Here is a 24,927-nt window from a genome sequence, read left to right on the forward strand (position 1 = left end):
TATTGCTCTGTAAAGAACTGAATGTCTCTTTTCTCAGGGTTGCTGCTACTGCTGCTGCTGCTAAGTCACTTCAGTCGTGTCCGACTCTGTGTGACCCCATAGACGGAAGCCCACCAGGCTCCCCCGTCCCTGGGATTCTCCAGGCAAGAACACTGGAGTGAGTTGCCATTTCCTTCTCCAATGTGTGAAAGTGAAAACTGAAAGTGAAGTCGCTCAGTCGTGTCCGACCCTTAGCGACCCCACGGACTGCAGCCTACCAGGCTCCTCCATCCATGGGATTTTCTAGGCAAGAATACTGGAGTGGCTTGCCATTGCCTTCTCCGTTCTCAGGGTTAGGGCATGGAAAACTGTTTCCAGACCCTTCATTTTCTACTGGTCCTTGGCGCCTGAGACTGTTCCCTCCAGTTAATCCAGCCACTCCCTTTCTTCAGCTGAGATTCTGCAGATTTCTATAGTCAAAGATATAATATCAAAAAGAACGCACAACATCATTTAACCTTTATGTAATCAGCTGCTGTATTCTGTCAGTATTTCTTGGTTTCCTCCATCTTCTGTGTCCTGCTGTCTGAAACTTACAGCTTCTTCAAGGATGGTTCTCTTAGGAAAAAGGATTGTTGCTATCCATGCTCATGTGATCCTGCTTAGAAGCATTTATTTCATTACATTATTGAAAAACAATTTAGAATATATATCAACTTTTTTTTTTAACTGTGCATAATATTTGGTTATGGACAGTTATGGCCGAAAGTGAAGAGGAACTCAAAAGCCTCTTGATGAAAGTGAAAGAGGAGAGTGAAAAAGTTGGCTTGAAGCTCAACATTCAGAAAACGAAGATCATGGCATCCGGTCCCATCACTTCATGGGAAATAGATGGGGAAGCAGTGGAAACAGTGTCAGACTTTAATTTAGGTGGCTCCAAAATCACTGCGGATGCTGATTGCAGCCAGGAAATTAAATGACGCTTACTCCTTGGAAGGAAAATTATGACTAGCCTAGGTAGTATATTAAAAAGCAGAGACATTACTTTGCCAACCAAGGTCCGTCTAGTCAAGGCTATGGTTTTTCCAGTGGTCATGTATGGATGTGAGAGTTGGACTGTGAAGAAAGCTGATCGCCACAATATTGATGCTTTCAAACTGTGGTGTTGGAGAAGACTCTGGAGAGTCCCTTGGACTGCAAGGAGGTTGAACCAGTCCATTCTAAAGGAGATCAATCCTGGGTGTTCATTGGAAGGACTGATGCTAAAGCTGAAGCTCCAACACTTTGGCCACCTCATGCGAAGAGTTGACTCCCTCCAAAAGACTCTGATGCTGGGAGGGATTGGGCTGGGCAGAGAAGGGGACGAAAGAGAATGAGATGGCTGGATGGCATCACCGACATGAGTTTGATGTGGCATGAGTTTGAGTGAACTCCGGGAGTTGATGATGGACAGGGAGGCCTGGCGTGCTGTGATTCATGGGGTCGCAAAGAGTGGGAGACGACTGAACGACTGAACTGAACTGAACTGAATATTTGGTTCAGCTGAGGTGTGATCTGATTTTTTTTCAGTATTCAGAATCAATTTTTGACCCTTTCTAAGTTCATCATCAGTTTTGTTTTGTTTTTTTTTTTGCTTTTCTTGCTGCCTGTAGTAGGGCATTTTTGTGTCTTGGCTTGTTACTTAATCAACAGTCAGTAAACATTGATTCAAGTAGTAGTATTGTCAGCACACATTTATAGATTTAGCAGACTTATTTTCCCATACAGAAATAACGTGGGGCAGATTTTAAAATAACATTTCAGCATTTATAATACTTTACTCCTTTTTTGTTTTGTTTTTGTTTTTTGACCTCGCCGTGCAGTTTGTGGGACCTTAATTCTCTGACCAGCGATCCAACTCAAACGCCCTGAAGGAGAAGTGTGGAGTCCTAATCACTGGATTGCCAGGGAAGTCCCTATAATATCATATCTTTAAACAATTCAGGTAAGTTTTATTCTGTTTCACGTATGTATATTTCTGACAAAAGTGGGAGACTATATTCTGTTTTGTAAACCATTTAAAATTTTAGTTTTCACTTATTGTATTGTTACTGTCTTTCACATCCGCATATACAGATCCTGCTCATCAGTTTTAGTGAGTGTGTTATGTGCTGATTGTGCCGTAATTTAACCAATTCCTTGTTGGTAGACTTTCAGTTTGTCTGGGTTTTTATTTTGTAAACAGTGTTGTACTAACATTTCAGTTATACATCATGTGTACTTGTGTTTTCTTTCTTAGAATAAATTGTAGAATAGGTCTGCTGAATCAAATTATATACGTTTGAAGAGCTTTTGATGTCCCTGGCTATTTTTTTGAAATACCAACTAGTTTGCTTTTCCTCCAGTAGTATTTGAAAATGGAGAATTTCCTGGCAGTCTAGTGGTTAGACACTTCACTGCCTTGGCCCGGGTTCAGCCCCTGTTTGGGGAACTAAGATTCTGCAAGCCGTGTGGGACAGCCAAAAAAAAAAAAAAAATATGTATTTCCCAGTGTTGAAATGTTGAATATATTCTTTTTTCCGCACCCTCTCCTTTACTGTGTTCTGTTATTCTTTCTTTGTTCATCTGATTGGCAAAAATGTTATATATCATGTTTGTATGTTTTTATTAGTAAAGTTGAATATCTTTTCATATGTTTGTTAGCCATTTGTATTTCTTTTGTAAATGTATGTCCTTTTTTCCATTTTTCTATTCAAGTATTGTTCTTTATCTGCTTTTTAAAAAATTCATTTTATATATTACTTTTGCTAAGCACATAATTATGTGCAAATATCCTGTACTGAGTTAAATTATTCTTCTTTATGATAGCATTTCTCAAAATACGACTTATAGATCACTTGTAACAGTACCGAGATAATTGTTAGAATGCATGTATATCCTGCATTTACCAGAGGTTCGGATTTCTTAGACCTATGGGGTTTCTATGAATCTGCAGCACATGAAAATTAGGGAACCTCTGATTTGGACGAAATATAAATTTCTTAACATTTTTACTGTTCCTATTTTTCCTCTTGTCTCATGGCATTCTGCTGTTTTTTCTGATTTATCTTAATAATCATAAATTACAGTCTTAATGTATTAAGGTTTTATCCTACCCCAGCCTAACAATAATTTTACAAAAATGTTTTGATGTATGGAAATTAGAATGTTAAAGTCCCTAAAGGAAAGCACTTTTGTAAGTCTGTGAGAAGCATTGTTTGTAAATGAGGCGAAAGGAATAACTAAGAGAAAAACAGGTAAAATAGAGTAGACAGAAGTATAGGGGGTTTCTCATCTAGTTTAAAAAACTCAATATTACTTTGTTTCTTCCTCGTGTTTTGTGTGGTAATCTTCTTTGAACTGTAAATTTGGAACCCATACTGCTTGAAAAATAGTCTAAATGAAATTTTTGAAATTCTCATTGTTATCTACAGATTCATCAGGGAGCAGTGTTCCCTTTAATATTTTTTTAAGTTGCAAGCAGATGAACAGGCTGCATAAGCAGCAAACTACAAACATGGAACTTCGATGGATGTTTTGATACTGTAGCCAAATAAAGCTTGCAGGGCTTATTTGACACATTAGTGACAGGCATAATTGTTACCGTGCTGCCTGATAAGTAAGCTTAAATATAGATGACTGTGTTTGACATCACTTTTCCATAGCCAGACATCACATTTCTGGGCCCAACTTGGAGGAGGAAACAATATGGCAGGCCAAGAAGCTTCAACAAATATTTCTGATTTAGAGATTTCAGTATTAGAGAGATTAGACATTTGGGGCAGAGGTTGCTTGTAACTTTGGTGTTCCTAATTCCTAAGGTTGTAGACTTTCCTTTTCCCTTCTTCTACTCAAGACCATATGCTTGAGGGAAAAATGGGAAGATTCAGCCATGGCTTTACTTTCTCCAAATAGTTTTTTCTGCCCAGTAATTAAAGCTTGGGATGCAGAGGTCCCTGTCATTGGTAGTGCGCAAAGGACAGTTTGTTTCCCTGCTTTAGCCAAGCCAGTCAAGTTTTCAAGGTCTAAGCTGTCACGGGCCCTAATATCTATTTGAGTTGTCCTGTTAACCTGGGTCTCTGAGAATTTCTGAACCTGACTTTCTCATGTTTTCCCAACCGAGGTTGTGTACTTCAAACAGAAATATTTGCCATCTGTGAAACGCGAATAAAGTAAAAGCAGACTTAACATCATTACAAAACCAAACGGAAGTATGATAGTTTTAGAATAAGCTTTTTTCCTACCAATCTTGCCTTCCACTCTACCTACCCTTCCAGCCCCCAAGGAGATGCATATTTTTGTCCCTAGAAAAAAAGTGAAAGCTGCATCCAACTCTCTGTGACCCCATGGACTGTAGCCTGCCGGACTTCTCTGTCCACGGAGTTCTCCAGGCAAGAATACTGGTGTGGGTTGCCATTTCCTCCTGCAGGGAATCTTCCCAACCCAGGGATCAAAGGCATGTCTCCAGCATCACAGGCGGATTCTTTACCGTCTGAGCCACCAGGGAAGCCCCCAGCAAAGGCAGTGTCAAATCAGACTCTGAAACTTGGTAGAAATTCTTAACTGGAAATCATTCATAGCCCACGCTGTAACTTTCTAGGGTTGATTCTTCTCTGCAGCCTGACTGTGTGTAATGAAGCGTTTGTTGGTCAAACGTTTTCTCTAGCTATGTACTGAATTTTTGTACTATCTAAAAGGATGAAGCATTGTTGGGAAAACGTCCTGATACTACTTTTAGAATCTCCTGTTTGCCAGTTCAGTATTGGTTGATAGAAGTCAGTCTTTGTATCTGCTGTAAATCAGTAATAAAACTACCTAAAGTTTGATGTTGCTTTACCTTTTATAGAGTACATTATTTTATAATTCACTTACGTACCTTCTTTGATAGGGAGGCGCAATTTTTAGAAAGGAAAATTCTGAGCTCAGAGAAGTTAAGTGATTCACATAGTTGGGAAGAGGCTTGAATCCATATCTTTTGTTTTCTTTATATTTTACACCTTTCAGAGATACCATCTGCTGAATCATTTGATGATTAAAACATTTGTAATAAAATTTAAATAGCTTGTTATTAAGTGTGGCAGATATTTAAATAAAATTTAGGACAGCAGCATGCAAGTTTTTCCCAATGGATCAATTATGTCTTGTGACAAATGAAAAACTACCATTATAGATGGGAAATTAAACTGTATGGTATGTAAACAACTGAGGGAGGAAACAGTGCCTTTAAATGCTATTTATGGATTCTCTGGTATATCTAGAGCAAGAATGATACGGTAGAAAAACTATCGTATTTGTTTATGAAATACCCATGTGTTTTATCTGTAAGGCAGTGTTGTATCTCTCGTCAAAGTCTGTGATTGTTGTTGTTGTTAGCCACACGCCCGGCATTTGGAAGTTTAGTTCTCCACCAGGGAGTGCACCGGTGCCCCAGTCGTGGATGTGTGCAGCTTTAATCACTGGACCACCAGAAAGTCCCAAAGGCAGTATTTTAAAGTTTCTTTTTCTAGTAGCTGATTGTTAGTGTGTAGAAACGCAACTGATTTTTGTATACTGATTGTGTATCCTACAACTTTACTGAGCTAATCAAAGTTTTACTATCAAGCCTGTAATATTTCAAGAGGAAATTGCTAATTTCTCCCATTTTTAAAAAACAATTATTTTTTCAGATATTTCAGCCAAAGGCAGAAAGAGCTCTTCTCCTAGGATGGAGTCTGTTGTTTGGGAATGTGGTTGATCCAGTTGACACGTTGGCCAGATGGTACCCGATGTAATAAAATGAAAAGAAGAGGCAAGATGATGTCATTTTCCCATATTGTGAAAACAAAAACAAATGCCTTTCATGAGACCAAGCTAACAAACCTCTGACGGTGCAAAGAGTTTGAAGAACTTAACAGCAAGATAGAAGAAGTACTTCCAAGCTGAGACCTGCAGGTGTACAAAGATCTAAAATACATATTGAGTGGGCCTGATCATCTGAATCTCATTCGATCGAGAAAGCATGGCTCTGAGTTGGATCGTCTTCTATCTGTGCCCTTGACTATGTTTGTGTGCCATATAGGTGGGCACAGTTTGTGTTCTTTGAGCCTGTTACCTTGAGGAGGTGCCAAGATTTGCCTTGTAACACTACCTTCATGCCCAATCTTCTGAACCATTATGACCAACAGACGGCAGCTTTAGCAGTGGAGGTAAGACTTCATCTATTATTTGGCATGTCGTAGAAAATTGTTCTTGTATTGCCCTTTTAATCAGTCTACTGAATGTGTTTGATAAACGACAGGAAAAACTAATATGTTATTTTGAACTGCATCTTGTACATTAAAAAGTTATGTATTTAGGTTCAGACTCTGATCGATCGAAGATTTCAGATTTGGGGAATGTTACTCATCTTAGTTTTCAGATATTATTCTTTTATGAAGAAATTTGAAAATTTGGAACTGGAGAAGTAATAGCCTTTCAGAAGTTTAAATTGTCCAAGTTATGGTTACATCTTTTTTGCTATTTAATAATAAGACTTTAAAGAGCAGACGATAATAATAATAATGCTCATAATTCACTTAGTAAATATTGAAGGTAACATGATTTTGAAAATGGGTTCTTTGGCTCAGACTTTAGGCTGGTGGGTTTACAGTATTTACATTGTCTTAAATACTTAAGATGGTATCCTGGTCTTACTGTCTTCACATCGATTTACGAACAGCAACTCCCAAGCAGTGATAAAGGTTTTGTTGTGTGAATTATCTGTTCTTGACCTCTCAGGACTTCATGAAAATCTGTTGCCTTACTTGAATTCTTCTAATGGTAATTCTTTAGGCACTTTTTAATTCTTTTACTTTAGAAGCTATGACCAGTCAATGGATACAGTTAATAACAGGTTTAAATAATTTCGTATGTGTTTCAATAATGGTTTTAGAATTGGGGACAAAGATATGTTGACCAGATAGGAATTAGGGGGCAGCAAACTGTGACAGTAAGAGGAAAAAGCTTGGAGTTGTATAAACTGCAGCAGCAGCTAGCACTTTCTATCTGTATTACTTTTGGCAAGTTACTTGAGTTTTCTTACCATTGTAACTTTACTTGTAAACTAGAGTTAACACTTTGGAAGATAGAAAATGAAGTGTTTGTAAAGTACTTTGCACAGTACTTTTGGAGTAAGTTCTCTGAAAGGGATAGCTTTTACCATTTTCCCGTATTCTAATATTAATGTAGCTACATAGTACATAGAATTTAAAGTTTTTTTTTTTAATTTTAGTCTTTAATCCTTTTTACAATGCTTTCAGCAAATTGAATACAACATGTTTTGGAATCTTCATTTTATAGTAAAATTCAAAGGTTTAGTACTTCCAAGTAAACGAACATAAATCTGGGAAAGATTATTATTCACAGATTTTGAAATGTAGAGGGCAACTTGTATAGTCCAAATACTTGAAAATATTGTAGAGGTTGAATAAAATATTTCTGCTCTTCCACTGACTACACACAGTCTAACTGGTAAGGAGAGATTTGGTATAGACTGTGAGATTGGGTATATGGAAATGGGTATTGGTTTCATATAGGAATTTGGTTCCAGGCATGATAGTCCCTGCTGGGTATTAAAACTACCCAGTTCTCTCACCAAAAAAATGAAGGAGGAATATCTTTGGTTCTGGTATCATTTTAAGTCAGTATGACTCCTTTGGACAGCAGATAGGGTTGTAAGAAATAAGTCATAAAGATTTATGGACTGATTTGGGTTTAACTTTTGCCTCTTTCACGTAGTAGCTTTCAGACTTTGCAATTAAGTCACCTAACATCTCTGTGATCCGGAGAAGGAAACGGCAACCCACTCCAGTACTCTTGCCTGGAAAATCCCATGGACGGAGGAGCCTGGTAGGCTACAGTCCACGGGGTCGCAAAAAGTCGGACACGACTGAGTCACTTGACTTTCAACATCTTTGTGAAAATCATTTGTGAAAAGGCACTGATAACAAAAATACTTTGAACGGCTGTTAGGATTAAATGAGAGATTTAAGTAGCTAGCACAATGCATGACGCCGAATAGATGATCCACAAGTGTTACTTCTATTTAAATTTCATTTGTAAGTGACCCTAGAGCGAAAGTCCGAGAAAGACGATGTGTTTGTTTCACATGAGTTTGCATCTCTCATTGTGGGCTCCGGGGGCTTTCCTGATGGTGGCGTGGTGAGCTGTCTCTGACCTCTCTTCAAACATGCCCATATAGGCTAGACATTTTGTTGGCAGTGAGACCGCATCTTTTTGAATTCCACTCATTCTAGGGAGAGCACCTAGATGAGAAAGAGAAAGCTTTGGTGATGTGAAGTGATGTCGGGGATAGTTGACTTGCTTGTCATATCAGGACAGGGATGCCACTGACAGAGTCTCCTGACAGTCTGAGAGTGTAAAGTTTCTGTAATAGCAAAGGGTATGGAAGTTCAGCAATCAACACAGCACACCTTCAAATAGAAGTAAGGATTCTTAGATCCTTACAAGGACTTGTCTGCTGATGACACCCTCCTGTCTCTGACCCAGGACCTTTGGATCAGCTTGCCAGCTTTTAGTGGGAGCAAATAATTGGAGCAGGTAACCCCAGCACATTCCTGACTGTTCTTTGTGGGACTGGATGAGTTGAAAGACATTTCCTAGGTAATAGCATCGTTCAGCAGACCCAGGCTTCAAGCCTGCCTCAGGTTCATTCCTTTTTTTTTTTTTTATTTTACAATATTATATTGGTTGGTTTTGACATACATTGACATGAATCCGCCCCGAGTGTACATGAGTTCCCCCTCCCGAACCCCCCTCCCACCTCCCTCCTCCCCTTATCCTCCCTCTAGGTCATCCCCTCATACCAGCCCCGAGCATCCTGTTACATGCATCGACCCTGAACTGGCGATTCGTTTCACACATGAGAATATACACGTTTCAATGCCATCAGGTTCATTCCTGTACTGACATTTGGTGAAATCAAAATGAGTGCTTCGAATGAAATAGTATATGGTGCCAGGAGAGAAATTGCAGAATGTGGGTTACTTCAACTTTTCTTATTATTGTTCACAGTCAACAAGTTGGGTGTTCTTTGATTGTGTATAGAGAATTCCTCCTCAATACTTCGATTGAAGTTGGAACATGTTCAAATAAATGGGGTGAATGTCCATTTATTAAGTTGGAGAAAAGATCCTTGTTAGTATGTTGGTATGTTTGTTTCTCTCACTTTACAAAACGTGCGTTTCTACATAAGCACACTCTTTGCAACCCCACGGACTGCAGCATGCCAGGCTTCCCTGTCCTTCTCCATCTCCTGGAATTTGCTCAAACTCATCTCCATTGAGTCTGTGATGCCATCCAATCGTCTCATCCTCTGTCATCTCCTTCTCCTCCTACCCTCAGTCTTTCCCAGCATCAGGGTCTTTTCCAGTGAGTCGGTTCTTCACATCAGGTGGCCAGAGTGTTGGAGCTTCAGCTTCAGCATCAGTCCTTGCGGTGAATATTCAGGGTTGATTCCCTTTAGGATGGACTGGACTGGTTTGATCTCCTTAATGCATCTATATATATTCAGTTCAGTTCAGTTCAGTTCAGTCACTCAGTCGTGTCCGACCCTCCGCGACCCCATGAATCACAGCACGCCAGGCCTCCCTGTCCATCACCAACTCCCGGAGTACACTCAAACTAAGTTAACACCATTTTATAGAGGAAAAGCTGAAATTTAGAGAGTTTACAGAGACCCAACTGGTTAATAAGCTCAAGGGCTCTGGATAAGAATGCCATGGTTTAACTCTTGGGACTGTCTTTGTAGCTATGTGATCTTCGGCGAGGTACTTAACTTTCTATGTCTTCTTTTCTTCACATTGATTATAAAATGGTGTGACTGATTATAGTACCTCCCTTGTGGGATTGTTGAGAAGATTAAGTTAGGTATGTGAAGCACTTACAGCACTGCCCAGCCTGTAGTAAGTGTCCATAAATGCTAGCTGAGATACAGCACAAGATACTTCTAGCTAGTGAGTGACAGACGCATAAACTTAAAGCCTTGTACTCAGTGCAGGCAGCACAAAATAGTGATTCAAGGCAATTTTATAATTCATGATGGGGCTTACAAATGGAGGTTTTACTACCATGGTGACATGTCAGTATCAGCTTAGTTGGTGTTGTATGGTTGGGGACTTAGCGGGTCTGAGGCTGATTTAGGGCATGTACATGCTTGCATGCATGATGTCTACACACGTATCAGCTGTGAATATAATGCAGTTTTAAACTTTGAAGTTTTTTTTTTTTTTTTCGTGGCACTGGGTCTTCGTTGCTGTGCACAGTCTTTCTCTAGTTGTGGATTAAGAGCTTCTCCGATGCAGTGGCTTCTCTTGTTTCAGGGCACGGGCTCTAAAGTGCATAGGCTTCAGTAGTCGTGGAGCGTGGACTTAATAGTTGCAACTTGCAGTCTCCAGAGCTTGGGCTCATTAGTTGTGGCCCACTGGCTCAGTAGCCCTGTGGCATGTGGGATCTTCCCAGACCAGGGATTGAACTGGTGTCCCTTGCATTTCAAGGTGGATTCTTAACCACTGGACCACCAGGGAGTCCCTAAACTTTAAAATAGTTACAGACTCACAGGGAGAAGGCAATGGCAACCCACTCCAGTACTCTTGCCTGGAAAATCCCATGGACGGAGGAGCCTGGTAGGCTACAGCCCGTGGGGTGGCTAAGAGTCAGACATGACTGAGTAACTTCACTTTCTCTTTTCACTTTCATGCATTGGAGAAGGAAATGGCAACCCACTCCAGTGTTCTTGCCTGGAGAATCCCAGGGACGGGGGAGTCTAGTGGGCTGCCATGTATGGGGGTCGCACACGGTCGGACACGACTGAAGCAACTTAGCAGCAGCAGCAGTTCAGGAAGTTAAAGTAGTGTAGAAATTCTATATACTGTAGCTAGTTTCACCAGGGGCTTGGAGGGCGCGGTGTCTTGCTATCTTATGTAGCTGTTAGTATCAAAACTGGGACGTTGGACTTCCCTAGTGGTCAAGTGGTTAAGAATCCTCTTGCCAGTACAGGGGACACCAGTTTGATCCCGGATCCAGGATGATCCCACATGCCTCGGGACAGCTAAGCCCATGTACCACAACTACTGAAGCCTCTATGCCCTAGAGCCTGTGTTCTGCGACAAGAGAAGCCACTGCAATGAGAAGCCTGCACAATGCAACTAGAGAGTAGCCCCCACTCACTGCAGCTAGAGAAAGCCTGCACTCAGCAATGAAGACCCAGCACAGCCAAATAAATAAATAAATAATTTTAAAGGCACAGGTGATCTAAAAAAAAAAAAAGCTATCATTGGTGTACTCTTTAGCCCTTTATCACATTTCACCAGTTTTTACATGTACTCATTTTTGTGTCTGCACATGTACATGTATTTTTATTGTCTGTGCATTTTTATCACATGTATATGTTCATGTAGCCATCACTTTGGTTAAAATACTGTGGAAATTCTCTGACAGTCCAGAGGTTAGAGTACTGTGCTTCCACTGCAGGGGGCAGTAGTTTGGATCCCTCGTCGGGGAACTGAGATCCCACAAGACCCGGAGCATGGCAAAAAGAAAACAAAACACCAAAACGACACAGAACTGTTTTTATCACCACATCTTGCTTGTGCTTCCTTTCTCCCTACCACCCTTTCCTATTACTAGGCAATGACTAATTTGTTCTTTGTCCCTATACTTTTGTCATTTCAAGAATATTATATAAATAGAATCATACAGTATATAATCTTTTGAGATTGACTGTTTTCATTTAGTATAATACCCTTGAGATCCATCCAGGTTGTTTCATGTACCAGTCGTGACTGTTTTTAATTGCTGAGTACTGTTCCGGTATAGCGGAGAAGGCAATGGCAAGCCACTCCAGTACTCTTGCCTAGAAAATCCCATGGATGAAGGAGCCTGGTAGGCTGCAGTCCGTGGGGTCGCTAAGGGTCGGACACGACTGAGCGACTTCACTTTCACTTTTCACTTTCACACATTGGAGAAGGAAATGGCAACCCACTCCAGTGTTCTTGCCTGGAGAATCCCAGGGATGGGGGAGCCTGGTGGGCTTCCGTCTATGGGGTCACACAGAGTCGGACACGACTGAAGTGACTTAGCAGCAGCAGCAGCAGTTCCGGTATAGAGATGTTCTGCGGTTTGTTGAATCATCCACTGAAGGATACTGAATTGTTTCCAGCTTTCTGCTATTACAAATAAAGCTGCTGTGAACAATCATATACAGGTTTTTGTGCAGACATAAATTTTCCTTTTGGGTAAATAAATGCCCAGGAGTGTGATTGCCGGGTTATACGATAAGCGTGTGTTTGAGTTTTTAAGAAACGACTCAATTATTTTCCATAGAGGTTCTACCGTTTTACATTCTACCAGCAGTGTATGAGAGACGTACGTTCTCAGCATTCTTTCCACCATTTGGTATTTGCATTTTTTTATTCAGCTTTTCTCAGATGATGTGGTATCTTACGTGATTTCAATTTGCATTTCCCTTATGGCTAATAATATTGGACATCTTTTCATGTGCCGTTCATGTGTCTTCTTTGATCAAATGTCTGTTCATGTCTATTGTTCATTTTCAGTTGAATTGTTTTTGACTTTTGAGCTTTGAGAGTTCTTTATATATTCTAGATACAAATCCTTTGTTGGAAATGTAGTTTGTAAATAGCTTATTCTTGTCTATAGCTTGCGTTTTCATCCTTTTAACAAAGTCTAGGAGAATAGAAGTCTTAAATTTTAACAAAGTCCAGTTTACCAAGTTTTTTTCCTTTTAGAGAGTGCATGTTTGGTGTCGTTTATAAGAACTGAAGTTGGTCTGCAAATCCTCTGAAGTTTTATACTTTGACGTCTCACATTTAAATCTATGATCAATTTTGAGTTAATTTGTATAAAGTCAGTTTCATTTTTTTGCCCCTAGCTTCCTCGCTATTTGTTGGACAGGCTGTCTATCCTTACACTATTGAACTGCTTTTGCTTCTTCCTCAAAAATTCGTTATCTGTCCTTGTATAGATTTATATTTGGGTTCTCTATTCTGTCCTGTTGATCTTTGCATGTGTTTCACCAGCAATACTACAGTGTCTTGATTATTGTTAGCTATACAGTAAATCTTAAAATTGGATAGTAAGATTTTCCCCACTTTTTTTCCCCAAAATTGTTTCATTTATTCTACGTTTTCATATAAAATCTAGAATAAACTTGTCTTTAACTACTAAAAGTGTTAGTGGATTGTGACAGAAATGTGACTAAATCTAGAGGTCAGATGTTGAATCTCCAACCCATAAACAGTGTTGTTGTGGATTGACTTGAGTCCCCCTGAAAAGTGAAAGTGTTAGCCGCTTGGTCGTGTCTGACTCTCTGTGACCCCATGGACTGTAGCCCGTCAGGCTCCTCTCTCCATGGAATTCTCTCCAGGGAAGAATACTGGAGTGGGTAACCATTCCCTTGTCCAAGGGATCTTCCCGATCCAGGGATTGCACCTGGGTCTCCCGCATTGCAGGCAGATCCGTTGCTGTCTGAGCCATCAGGGGAGTCCCTTGAGTGCCCCTAATAAGCTCTAACCTCCAGTACCTCAGAATGTGACCTTATCTGAAAATAGGGTCATTCTCAATGTTATTAGTTAACACAGATGTGTACTGAAGTAGTGAGGGACTCCTGTCGCAATATGACAGGTATCCTCAGAAAAGGCCATTTTAGACACAGGTGCGCATAGAGGGTCGATGCGTGTAGAAGCATGGAGAGAATGCTGTGTGAAGCTTAGGCGTGTGCTGCCACGAGCCAAGGGGCAGCTAGAAGCTGAGAAAGATAGCTGGAACATATCTTTCCCTATCACCTTTAGAGGCAGTATGTCTCTGCCAGCACCTTGGTCTCAGACTTTTAGCTTCCAGAAATGTGACACAATCAATTTCTATTGTTTAAGCCACTGAGTTTGAGGGACTTTGTTACAACAGCCCTGCTGCTGCTGCTAAGTCACTTCAGTCGTGTCGGACTCTGTGCGACCGCACAGACGGCAGCCCCCCAGGCTCCCCCATCCCTGGGATTCTCCAGGCAAGAACACTGGAGTGGGTTGCTATTTCCTCCTCCAATGTGTGAAAGTGAAAAGTGAAAGTGAAGTTGCTCAGTAGTGTCTGACCTTTAGCGACCCCATGGACTGCAGCCCACCAGGCTCCTCCATCCATGGGATTTTCCAGGCAAGAGTACTGGAGTGGCTTGCCATTGCCTTCTCCGATAACAGCCCTGCTGCTGCTGCTGCTCCTGCGTCACTTCAGTCGTGTCCGACTCTGTGTGACCCCATAGGCAGAAGCCCACCAGGGTCCCCCATCCCTGGGATTCTCCAGGCAAGAACACTGGAGTGGGCTGCCATTTCCTCCTCCAGTGTGTGAAAGTGAAAAGTGAAAGTGAAGTTGCTCAGTCGTGTCTGACCTTTAGCGACCCCATGGACTGCAGCCCACCAGGCTCCTCCATCCATGGGATTTTCCAGGCAAGAGTACTGGAGTGGCTTGCCATTGCCTTCTCCGATAACAGCCCTGCTGCTGCTGCTGCTAAGTCACTTCAGTCGTGCCCGACTCTGTGTGACCCCATAGACGGAGGCCCACCAGGCTCCCCCGTCCCTGGGATTCTCCAGGCAAGAACACTGGAGTGGGTCCAGCCCTAGCAGACTAATAAAACATATATCTGTTCATTTATTTATATCTTCCTTTCAGCACACAAGCTGTATGTGTTTTGTTAAGTATATACCCAGGTGTTTCTTTTTTAAAAAATAAATGGGATTATAAATGTATTGTTTTGTTTCTACATATTCAATAGATATAAAAGCACAATTGTATACAGATATTCATTTTCTAGGTATGTTTTTCTTGTATTCTGCAACCTTGTTGAACTTACTCATTCTAGCACTAATAAATTTTATTAGTTTTTTGTTGTTGTGACTAATTTAAACATGTTTTTTTGTGATTCCTTGGGATGTTCTACGTAGACAGTAATGTCACACGCAAATCGGGACGGTTTTCTTTTTCCAGTCTCTACACTTTTTGTTTCCTTTTCTTGTTTTGTGCTGATGGGACTTCTAGGACTCTGTTGAATTTGAGTGGTGGGACTCGGCATTCTTCCCTTGTTTCCAGTGTTGAAGATAGAAATCCAGTCTTTCACCACAAAGTATGATGTTTACTGTAGGGTTTTTGTATATATACTTTGTCAAGTTGAAGAAGTTACTTTCTATATCTAGTCTGCTGAAAACTTTTAAAATCATGAATGCTTTTTCGGCATCATTTGGTATGATCGTGTGATTTTTCTCTTTGTTATGTTAGCCTGTTGATTTGGTGGATTACGTTGGTGTTGGAATATTGAACCAGCTTTGGATTTCTGGAACAAATCCTACTAAGTTGTGGTGTTGTATAATGCTTTTCATATATTTTTGGACTTGATTTCCTATTATTTTATGAAGGATTTTTGTATTTTTTAAGGGGGTGGTATTAGTCTGCAGTTTTCATCTTTTGTATTATCTTTGTTGGGCTTCCTTGGTGACTCAGAAAGTAAAAACTGCCTGCAATGCAGGAGACACAGGTTCAATCCCTGGGTCAGGAAGATCCCCTGGAGCAGGGCATGGCATCCCACTCCAGTATTCTTGCCTGGAGCTTTCCATGGACAGAGGAGACTTTCGGGCTACAGTCCATGAGATCGCAAAGAGTCAGATATGACTGAGCGACTGACACACTTTTGTTTTGCTTTAATATTAAATAATTCTGTGCATTCTTGCCACCTGTTCTTAATATCTTCTGCTTCTGTTAGGTCCGTACCATTTCTGTCCTTTATTGAGCCCATCTTTGGATGAAATGTTCCCTTGGTATCTCCAGTTTTCTTGAAGAGATCTCTAGTCTTTCCCATTCTAATGTGTTCCTCTATTTGTTTGCACTGATCACTGAGGAAGGCTTTCTTATCTCTCCTTGCTGTTCTTTGAAATAGCAAGATTGTTTGGCCACCTGATGGGAAGAACTGACTCATTGGGAAAGACCCTAATACTGGGAAAGGTTGAAGGCGGGAGGAGAAGGGGACGACAGAGGATGAGATGGTTGGATGGCATCACCAACTCAGTGGACATGAGTTTAAGTAAACTCTGAATTGGTGATGGACAGGGATGCTGCAGTCTATGGGGTCTCAAAGAGTTGGACACAACTGAGCAACTGAACTGAATATTAAGTAATCTGAAGTTCACAGAATTTGTTCGCATTAGTTCTCTGCTGTTTTCTGGAAGAGATTGTGTAGAATTGGTGTTCTTTTAAAATTGTTAGATTTTTACCAGTGAAAGCATCAGGCCTGAATATCTTTTTTCAGGAGATTTTAAACTGCACATTCAATCTGTCGAATAGTTATAGGACTCTTCAGATTATCAGTTTCATCTTGGGTGAGTTTTGGTAGTCTGACTTATGAAGAATTGGTCTACTTCATCTAACTTGTCTGTTTTATATGCATAGAGTTGTTTGTAATATTAGTTATATATTTTTAGCATTTTTATTGGAAAGTGAAAGTTAGTTTTGGCTGTGCTGGGTTGTCATTGCTGCGTGCAGTCTTTCCCTAGTTGCAGAGTATGGGGGCTGCTCTTTGTTTTAGGCTTTTCATTGTGCTGGCTTCTCTTGTTGGAGAGCCTGGGCTTTAGAGTGTGGGCTTCAGTCGTTGCGGCACACGGGCATGTCACTCTGAAGCATGAGGGATCATCCTGGACCAGGGATCGAACCTGTGTCCCCTGCATTGGCAGGCGGATTCTTAACCCCTGGGCACTAGGGAAGTCCTTCCTTATTCTATTTTTAATGTCAGTACAGTCTCTAGTGATACCCTCTTTTTCATTCTTGATATTGGTTAAGTTGTGTTTCTCTGTCTTTTTAAGTTATTCGTCCTAGAACCCTATCAATTGTACTGAAGTTTTCAAAGAACCATCTCTCGGGTTGAGTGATATTTTTTAAAAAATTGATTTTCTGATTTCAGTGTCGTTGACTTCTCTTCTTTATTATTTCCTTTCCTTTGCTTGCTTTTGCTTTATTTTGCTCTTTTTGGTTATTGTGAATAACACTACTCTGTTATGAACATTCCTACGCACATTTTTGCTTCAGTTCAGGTCAGTCGCTCAGTCGTGTCCGACTCTTTGCAACCCCATGGACTGTAGCTTGCCAGGCCTCCCTGTCCATCACCGACTCCCAGAGCTTGCTCAAACTCCTGTGCATTTAGTCGGTGATGCCATCTCATCCTCTGTCGTCCCCTTCTCCTCCCGCCTTCCGTCTTTCCCAGCATCAGGGTCTTTCCCAACGAGTCAGTTCTTCCCATCAGGTGGCCAAAGTATTGGAGTTTCAGCTTCAGCATCAGTCCTTCCAGTGAGTATTCAGGACGGATTTCCTTTATGATAGAGTGGTTTGATCTCCTTTCTGTCCAAGGGACTCTCAAGAGTCTTCTCCAACACCACAGTTCAAAAGCATCAGTTCTTCGGTGATCAGCTTTCTTTATAGTTCAACTCTTGCATCCATACATGACAACCAGAAAACCCATAGCTTTGACTAGATGGACCTTTGTTGGCAAGTGATGTCACTGCTTTTTAATGTGCCATCTAGGATGGTCATAACTTTTCTGCCAAGGAGCAAGTGTGTTTTAATTTCATGGCTGCAGTCACCATCTGCAGTGATTTGGGAGCCCCCCCAAAATAGTCTCTCACGGTTTCCAATGTTTCCCTGTTTGCCATGAAGTGATGGGACTGGATGTCGTGGTCTTAGTTTTCTGAATGTTGTGTTTTAAGCCAAGTTTTGTTTTGTTTTGTTTTTTTACAGTCCAGGTCTTTATATTTACACCCATCGGGCCATGAATTCATAGGGAATGGGCTCCAACACTTCGGGTTCCTTTCCATGGGTCCTCACAAAGTGTGCTTCTCTGGGTGGAGCAGGCTGGCGCTTCAGCTAAACCCAAGTCCCTTTCTCTTTGGCTTCCTTCTTTTTCTGATCGTTTTCCTTCACACGTTTCAGAAAGCTATCTCGGCTCTTAGAGTGCTTAATATGCTCGATATGCAGATTAATTCTCTTGGCGAGAATCTTGCCCTTAACTTGTTTGTTTACAATGATGCCAACAGCATGCTGGGTGACATCGTTGACTCTCCCAGTTTTGCCATGGTAACATTTGTGGGGCATTCCTTGTTGAACAGTACGCATTCCCTTGATATCTACAATATGCCCCTTGTAGATTCGCATGTGTGTGGCCAAAGGAACAACTCCGTGTTTTCTAAAAGGCCTAGAGAACATGTAGCGGGCGTCCCTCCTCTTCCCCTTTGTGATGGTCGTTTTGGCGAATTAGCCTGAGGGGCCGGGGGAGAGATAGAAGGCGGCGGGATAACCCGGACTTTTTCACGCTCCTCTTTCACTGTCATCCAGAGGCTCTTTGGTTCTTTGCTTTCTGCCATAAGGGTCGTGTCATCTGCGCATCCGAGGTTATTGATATTTCTCCCGGCAGTCTTGAGTCCGGCTTGTGCTTTGTCCAGTGTGGCATTTCGCATGATGTACTCTGCATAGAAGTTAAATAAGCAGGATTATTTTTGCTTAGTTAAAATTATTTGGGGTAATTCCTAGGAGTGGAATTGCAGGGTCATGTGACAGATTTATGTTTAACTGCTTGAATAGTCGCCAAACTGTTTTCCGTAGTGGTTGCCTTATTTTGCATTCCCGTCAGCAAATTTTTTTTGTACCTAGTCCAGCAGTCTTCCTCTCTTATGTAGTCGGTAGTTCATTTATATATAATGCAATTGGTGAGGTACTTGGGTTAAATCTGCCATCTTATTATTCGATTTCCGTGTTTCCAAACTCTTTTTCTTTTTTTCTCTCCTGTCTTGACTTCTTTTGTATTACTGTATTTCTCTCCCTGATTACCTAGTTAGTTGTGCATTCTTGTATTGCTTACTCCAGAAATTAGGATATGTACTCTTGACTTGCAATATTCTAATAAAAATAACAACTTTGGTCACTCTCCCACTAGTGTTCCTCTGAGCCCTGTCTTTATCATTTTATTATTACACATAATTATTTTGTATTTTATATGTCTTTAAGGCATTATGTTTGGTTTTTACAGAGAATATTCATTTCTGTTTTCCCACACATTGACCTCTTTTGTGGCTTTTAATTCCTTTTGAATTTTCATCTTACTTTTATCTTTTAGTGTAGGTTTGGGCCAGTTAATTTTTCTGTTTTTGCCTATCTGAAAATGTGTTTACTTTGCCTTCACTTATTAAAGGGTATTTCTGCTGACCATGGTATTATGGTGAGCAGTTGTTTTCTCTTAGTTCTCTGAATAAGTCATTCTGTTGTTCTCTAGCATTCCAAAGTCCAGCAGTAGTTGTTCTGTTGAAGGTAAGGTGTCTTTTTTCCCCCCACTGGTTGTTTTTCCGATATTTTTCGTTGGTTTTCCACAGTCTAAATGTGATATGCTTAGGTGTATTTTTTGTATGTATTCTTTTAGGGATTTGCATACCTGTTTGAATCTATAGAAAAGTGAAAGTGAAGTCGCTCAGTCATGTCCGACTCATTGTGACCCCATGGACTGTAGCCTACCAGGCTCCTCTGTCCATGGGATTTTCCAGGCAAGAGTACTGGAGCGGGTTGCCAGATCTATGGGTTTTCTTTAATCAGTTTTAACAAACTCTTGACCATCATCTTGTTATATATTGCCTCTGTTCCTTGTTTCTTCCCTCTTTTGAGGTTCTAGTTATCTATATCCTAAACATTTTCATGTATTTTATACATCTGTTATGGTTTTTTCTGTATTTTTCAGTAGGTTTTGGTCTGTGTGCTTCTGGTTTGGATATTTTCGACTGACTTGTTTTCCATTTTGCCAGTTCTTTCTTCTGGTATATCTAATGAGCTCGTTACGTCATCATTTATGTATTTCACTTACAGAAGTTCCATTTGGTCCTTCTCATGATGGATTCCAATTTTCTGGAATCCTTCGTCTTTTATTTTCTCAAACATATTTCTCATGTACCGTCTTGGGACTAAGCTGAGTTGACGCTGGGTTTCGGTTTTGACCAGCCTCTGCCTCCCTGTCGTTTGCCCCCACTGATGATGTGTGGTCACTCAGGGGAGGGGCTTCCAGCTGCGAGTGAGTTATGCCCATTTCCCCTAGCTGGACTTGAGCCTCTAATTTATGTTTCCTTATACTGATAACACTGCCAAAATCTCCACTCTGCTTTTCAGAGGCTTTGTGCTAACCTCCTGCCCTATGCATCTCCAGAATTGTTAAATATCTTGAAGGGAAAATTAGCTCTGTGTCAGGCCCAAACCTCGGAACTTCCCCGTTCACCCATCTGTCCCTTTTGTTTTGAGTTTTGTCTGTAGTCTTTTTTTTCCTTCTAATTTTTATTTTATATTGGAGCATCATTGAGTCACAGTGTTGTGTTAGTTTCAGGGGGTACAGCAAGGTGATTCAGTTAAATATACACATGTACTGTCTATGGTCTTGCACGCCTACCAGAGCCCTGCTGGTTTCTTGGTTCTCTAGCATCAGCCTAGGCAAAACTTGCGTCTCAGTCTCTTGCCTTACACCCAGGTTCAGCAGATACCTCCTTGGAGAAGTGGCCGCACTTATCGGGCCACCTCTGCATGCTTCCCTGCTCTCTGATTCCTGGTCTGTCTAGTTCTTTTCCTTCAGTAGTTCTCTAGTAGCCTTCAAGAGATACTTTAAAACTTTTCCTATATTTTGAAGTTGTTCTTGATGGGAACATTGATTTAATTTAAAGTTATTCATTTAAAATGATTTCTTCATGCTTGGAAGTGCTGGTTGCATATAGTGTGTTATATGTTATTATATATAAATATATGTTATATTTATTGTATATAGTGTGTGTATATATATATATATATATATATATACTATTATATGTAGTGTTATTTTATATTCCTCCGTCCATGGGATTTTCCAGGCAAGAGTACTGGAGTGGGGTGCCGTTGACTTCTCCAGTATACTGTATAGTAATAGTGATAAGCCTTTGACTGTGTCGATCACAATAAACTGTGGAACATTTTGAAAGAGATGGGAATCCCAGACCACCTGACCTGCCTCTTGAGAAACCTGTATGCAGGTCAGGAAGCAACAGTTAGAACTGTCCGTGGAACAACAGACTGGTTCCAAATAGGAAAAGGGGTGCGTCAAGGCTGTATATTGTCACCTTGCTTACTTAACTTATATGCAGAGTACATCATGAGGAACGCTGGGCTGGAAGAAGCACAAGCTGGAATCAAGATTGCCGGGAGAAATATCAATAACCTCAGATATGCAGATGACACTACCCTTATGGCAGAAAGTGAAGAGGAACTCAAAAGCCTCTTGATGAAAGTGAAAGAGGAGAGTGAAAAGGTTGGCTTAAAGCTCAACATTCAGAAAACAAAGATCATGGCATCTGGTCCCATCACTTCATGGGAAATAGATGGGAAAACAGTGGAAACAGTGTCAGACTTTATTTTTTTGGGCTCCAAAATCACTGCAGATGCTGATTGCAGCCATGAAATTAAAAGACGCTTGCTCCTTGGAAGGAAAGTTGTGACCAACCTTGATAGTATATTAAAAAGCAGAGACATTCCTTTGCCAACCAAGGTCCGTCTAGTCAAGGCTATGGTTTTTCCCGCGGTCATGTATGGATGTGAGAGTTGGACTGTGAAGAAAGCTGATCGCCGAAGAATCGATGCTTTTGACCTGTGGTGCTGGAGAAGACTCTTGAGAGTCCCTTATACTGCAAGGAGATCCAACCAGTCCATTCTAAAGGAGATCAATCCTGGGTGTTCATTGGAGGGACTGATGCTAAAGCTGAAACTGCAATACTTTGGCCACCTCACGCGACGAGTTGACTCACTGGAAAAGACTCTGATGCTGGGAAAGGTTGGGGGCGGGAGGAGAAGGGGACGACAGAGAATGAGATGGCTGGATGGTATCACCGACTCTGTGGACATGAGTTTGAGTGTACTCCGGGAGTTGGTGATGGACAGGGAGGCCTGGCGTGCTGTGGCTCATGGGGTCGCGGAGAGTTGGACACGACTGAGCAACTGAACTGAACTGAATAGTGATAAGAAGTGGTAAAGTGATCGTCCCATATAGTTATCTATCAGTTATCACATCTGTTACACAGTTAACTTCTTTGAACACCTGTTTCTCTAAGTGACACTCGGTTTTGTGACTGCGTTGTGTATAGAAGCCTTCTGGAAAATGTTTTATATCAAATTAGAAATAAATTGATTGAGTCTTAGTGGAAAGGCCTTGTGGTGAGAATATGTTATGAGGTAAAAGTCAGCAATGACTCTGAAACTGATTATATAAACATGTGAAAAAAATACTTGGTAGTCAAAAGGGATAATTGATCCCTTCCTGTGGTTATGATGATAATTTTAGTATGGTTTTATGTTTGGGGCCACTATTTTTTCTGTTTCCTTAATATCAGCTTACAGTATTAGCTCTGTTTACATCGTGTGCTTTCAGAGTTCAAAGAACTCTAGTGTATGTTTTTAAATTTTGCTTTTAATGTAAAAAGAACAGGCAAATATGAGACCAAAGTGATATCTCTTCCGTTACCTGCCACCTCAAAATGTATACCCCTGTGTATAACGACTGCTCTTCCTCTCCTACCCTCTCCTTTCATTTTTTGTCCTCCTCTCCTATTGATATATGTTAGTTGACAAAAATACAGAAATTGAAGTACATAAGAAAAACAAATTTGAAATCTCTTGTAATCCCATTGCCAAGCAGTAGTCAGGTTTCTGAGCATTTGACACATATCTTTTGTGGGTTTTTCTGTGTAAAATGGACTGTATGTATTGTTATTTGTCGTTCTGAGCTAGGCGTTTTCATTAATATCACCTGTAATAATTAAAATATCCGTATAGATTCTGTAATACACCTCATACTTAACCAAATCAGAATCTCTAGGGTAGGGTGAAGAGGGTTTTGTTGAAAAACACAAAAACTTCCCTTCAGAAGATTTTAATTGCCTTCAGAAATCTTCTAAAACAGAAAAAACAGGAATATTGCCATATTATATGTGAAGAAAACTTTGACTTGTATACAACTGTCCATCTAATGATTTGGTTTGGACTTTTCCCGGCCATTCCGCCCTGGGGTGAATTTGGACTGCTCTCGGGACTTCCGGCCATCTCTCTGTGCGCTCTGTGCTCCTGTGTGGAGTACGGACGTGTCACCCTTCCCTGCCGCAGGCTGTCAGCAGGCTCACAGTGAGTGCTCGAAGCTCAGGGAGCTGTTTGGTGTTCCTTGGCCTGAAGATATGGAATGCAGTAGGTGTGAAAATCATAGATTTTTCATGGACCATTGCTTCTTTTGCAGCATATTTAAAATTATTTGTCTTCTGGTTCATCAGTTTTTAAGAATTTTTGAAGTGTGTATATTACTTATAATTTTGAACAGAAGTTTCATGCCTCAGAGCTGTTCATTTCCTTAGGAATTTGGAATGAAATGAGAAAGGTGGAAAAAGAAAAACATTTCTGTGAAGAAAATTTTAAAGTAATTAAGAAAAACGTAATCAAGATATTGATTGTTTGATATCTTTCCCTTGCAGTTCCCCCCCACCCCCGGTTATAAAAGTAATGCCATTTATAAAAGATTAGAAGATATAGAGAACATAATCATTTGTTGCCTCATTATTAAATATCTTTAATGATTTAATGGGACTGGAATATCTTTATGATTTCGGTGTTATTGACTACAGTAGTTCTGTCATTTCTGTTTTTCTTTTTTTCAGTTTTGTTTTTTTGACCATGCAACATGTGGGATCTAAGTTCCCTGATCAGAGATAGAACCCGTGGCCTCTGCACTGGAAGCACGAAGTCAACCACTGGACTGCCAGGGAAGTCCCTTGGTTCTGTTTTACTGTCATGTATTAACATACTCAGACCCAGAAAATGTCAGATACTTTTCAAATCACTTCCAATATATAGATTGTAAGCATTTCCTAAAGGCCTGAGGACATTTACCTGACAGTCTTACAGATTTGTTTAAGAGAACATAATTGTTAGTAATAACGTGTATGGTAGTAATACTGCATTTTTTTATACTATAATGTTGTGCCTTTTCGTGTTCTTAAATGTTCCAAGGATAAAGCATAGATGAATACCTATAAAACTCTTACTGTCTAGCTTTGTCCAATAATATTTTGCAGTGTTTGCTTCAGACTTTTTTTTTTTTTTTTTTTTTGTCCACACCCAAGATCCCACATGGCTTGCAGGATCTTAGTTCCCCCAACTAAGGATGGAACCTGGGGCCCAGACAGTGAGAATACCAAGTCCTAACCATTGGATCACCAGGGAATGCCCCAGATTTCTTTTTTAAAGAAATAAAACAGTACAGGTTGAGTTGAAGATTCCTTTGTTAGTATCCATCTTGATTTCATTTCCCTCTTTTCTCCCCAGAGATGAGATCATCATTGTGTTGAATTTGTCGTTAATTCTTCTTATGTTTGTGTTTATACTCTTACTGTACATCACAAGCATATCCATAAGCAACATTCTATACTTTTTTACGTTCCATATATATATATATAAAAATATATAATGTTGTACATGTATCTGTGTTTATATCTGTATCCGTTGTTTATATTTGTTAGTCTGGTTCTTTCCTCTTAATTGCTGTGTAATGGCCAATTGTGTTAATACTACTATCTGGAGTTACTTAGCATCTTCTACTGATGGTTATTTAAGTATTTCCAAGGGTTTGCTATTATGGGCAGTGCTGCACGGAACACTTTTGATAAAAACCTGCAGCTTAGAAAGCCAAATCCTTAGAAGGGTGTAGCACTGGATCATTACCATTGCCTCACGCTCTCATGCTCCTTGCTAGTCAGCCCATGTCTGTGCCATCCTCTGGAGGCAACTGCTGTTTAGCATCCTCCCTAGGTGATCACTGTG

The 24,927-nt window shown here is 40.6% G+C and overlaps 1 protein-coding gene across 4 annotated transcripts in view; it reads left to right on the forward strand.

Annotated features, from left to right (window-relative positions):
- Positions 1-24,927, forward strand: part of LOC129547515 (ferroxidase HEPHL1-like) — a 183,985-nt gene that overhangs the window by 4,611 nt on the left and 154,447 nt on the right. For 2 of the 4 annotated variants that reach the window (XM_088832388.1, XM_088832390.1), the window contains exons 2-5: positions 38-157; positions 1,842-1,963; positions 5,664-6,182; positions 23,766-24,370. The gene's annotated coding sequence lies outside the window, so the exon portion shown is untranslated. Of the gene's footprint in view, positions 1-37; positions 158-1,841; positions 1,964-5,663; positions 6,183-21,627; positions 23,306-23,765; positions 24,371-24,927 lie in introns of those variants that run through there. The other 2 variants (XM_088832391.1, XM_088832389.1) reach the window with 2 other exon arrangements.

The sequence above is a fragment of the Moschus berezovskii genome, chromosome 25 (assembly GCF_049115385.1).
Source record: "Moschus berezovskii isolate FMDL1 chromosome 25, NW_MosBer_1.0, whole genome shotgun sequence".
NCBI classification, from domain to species: domain Eukaryota; kingdom Metazoa; phylum Chordata; class Mammalia; order Artiodactyla; family Moschidae; genus Moschus; species Moschus berezovskii.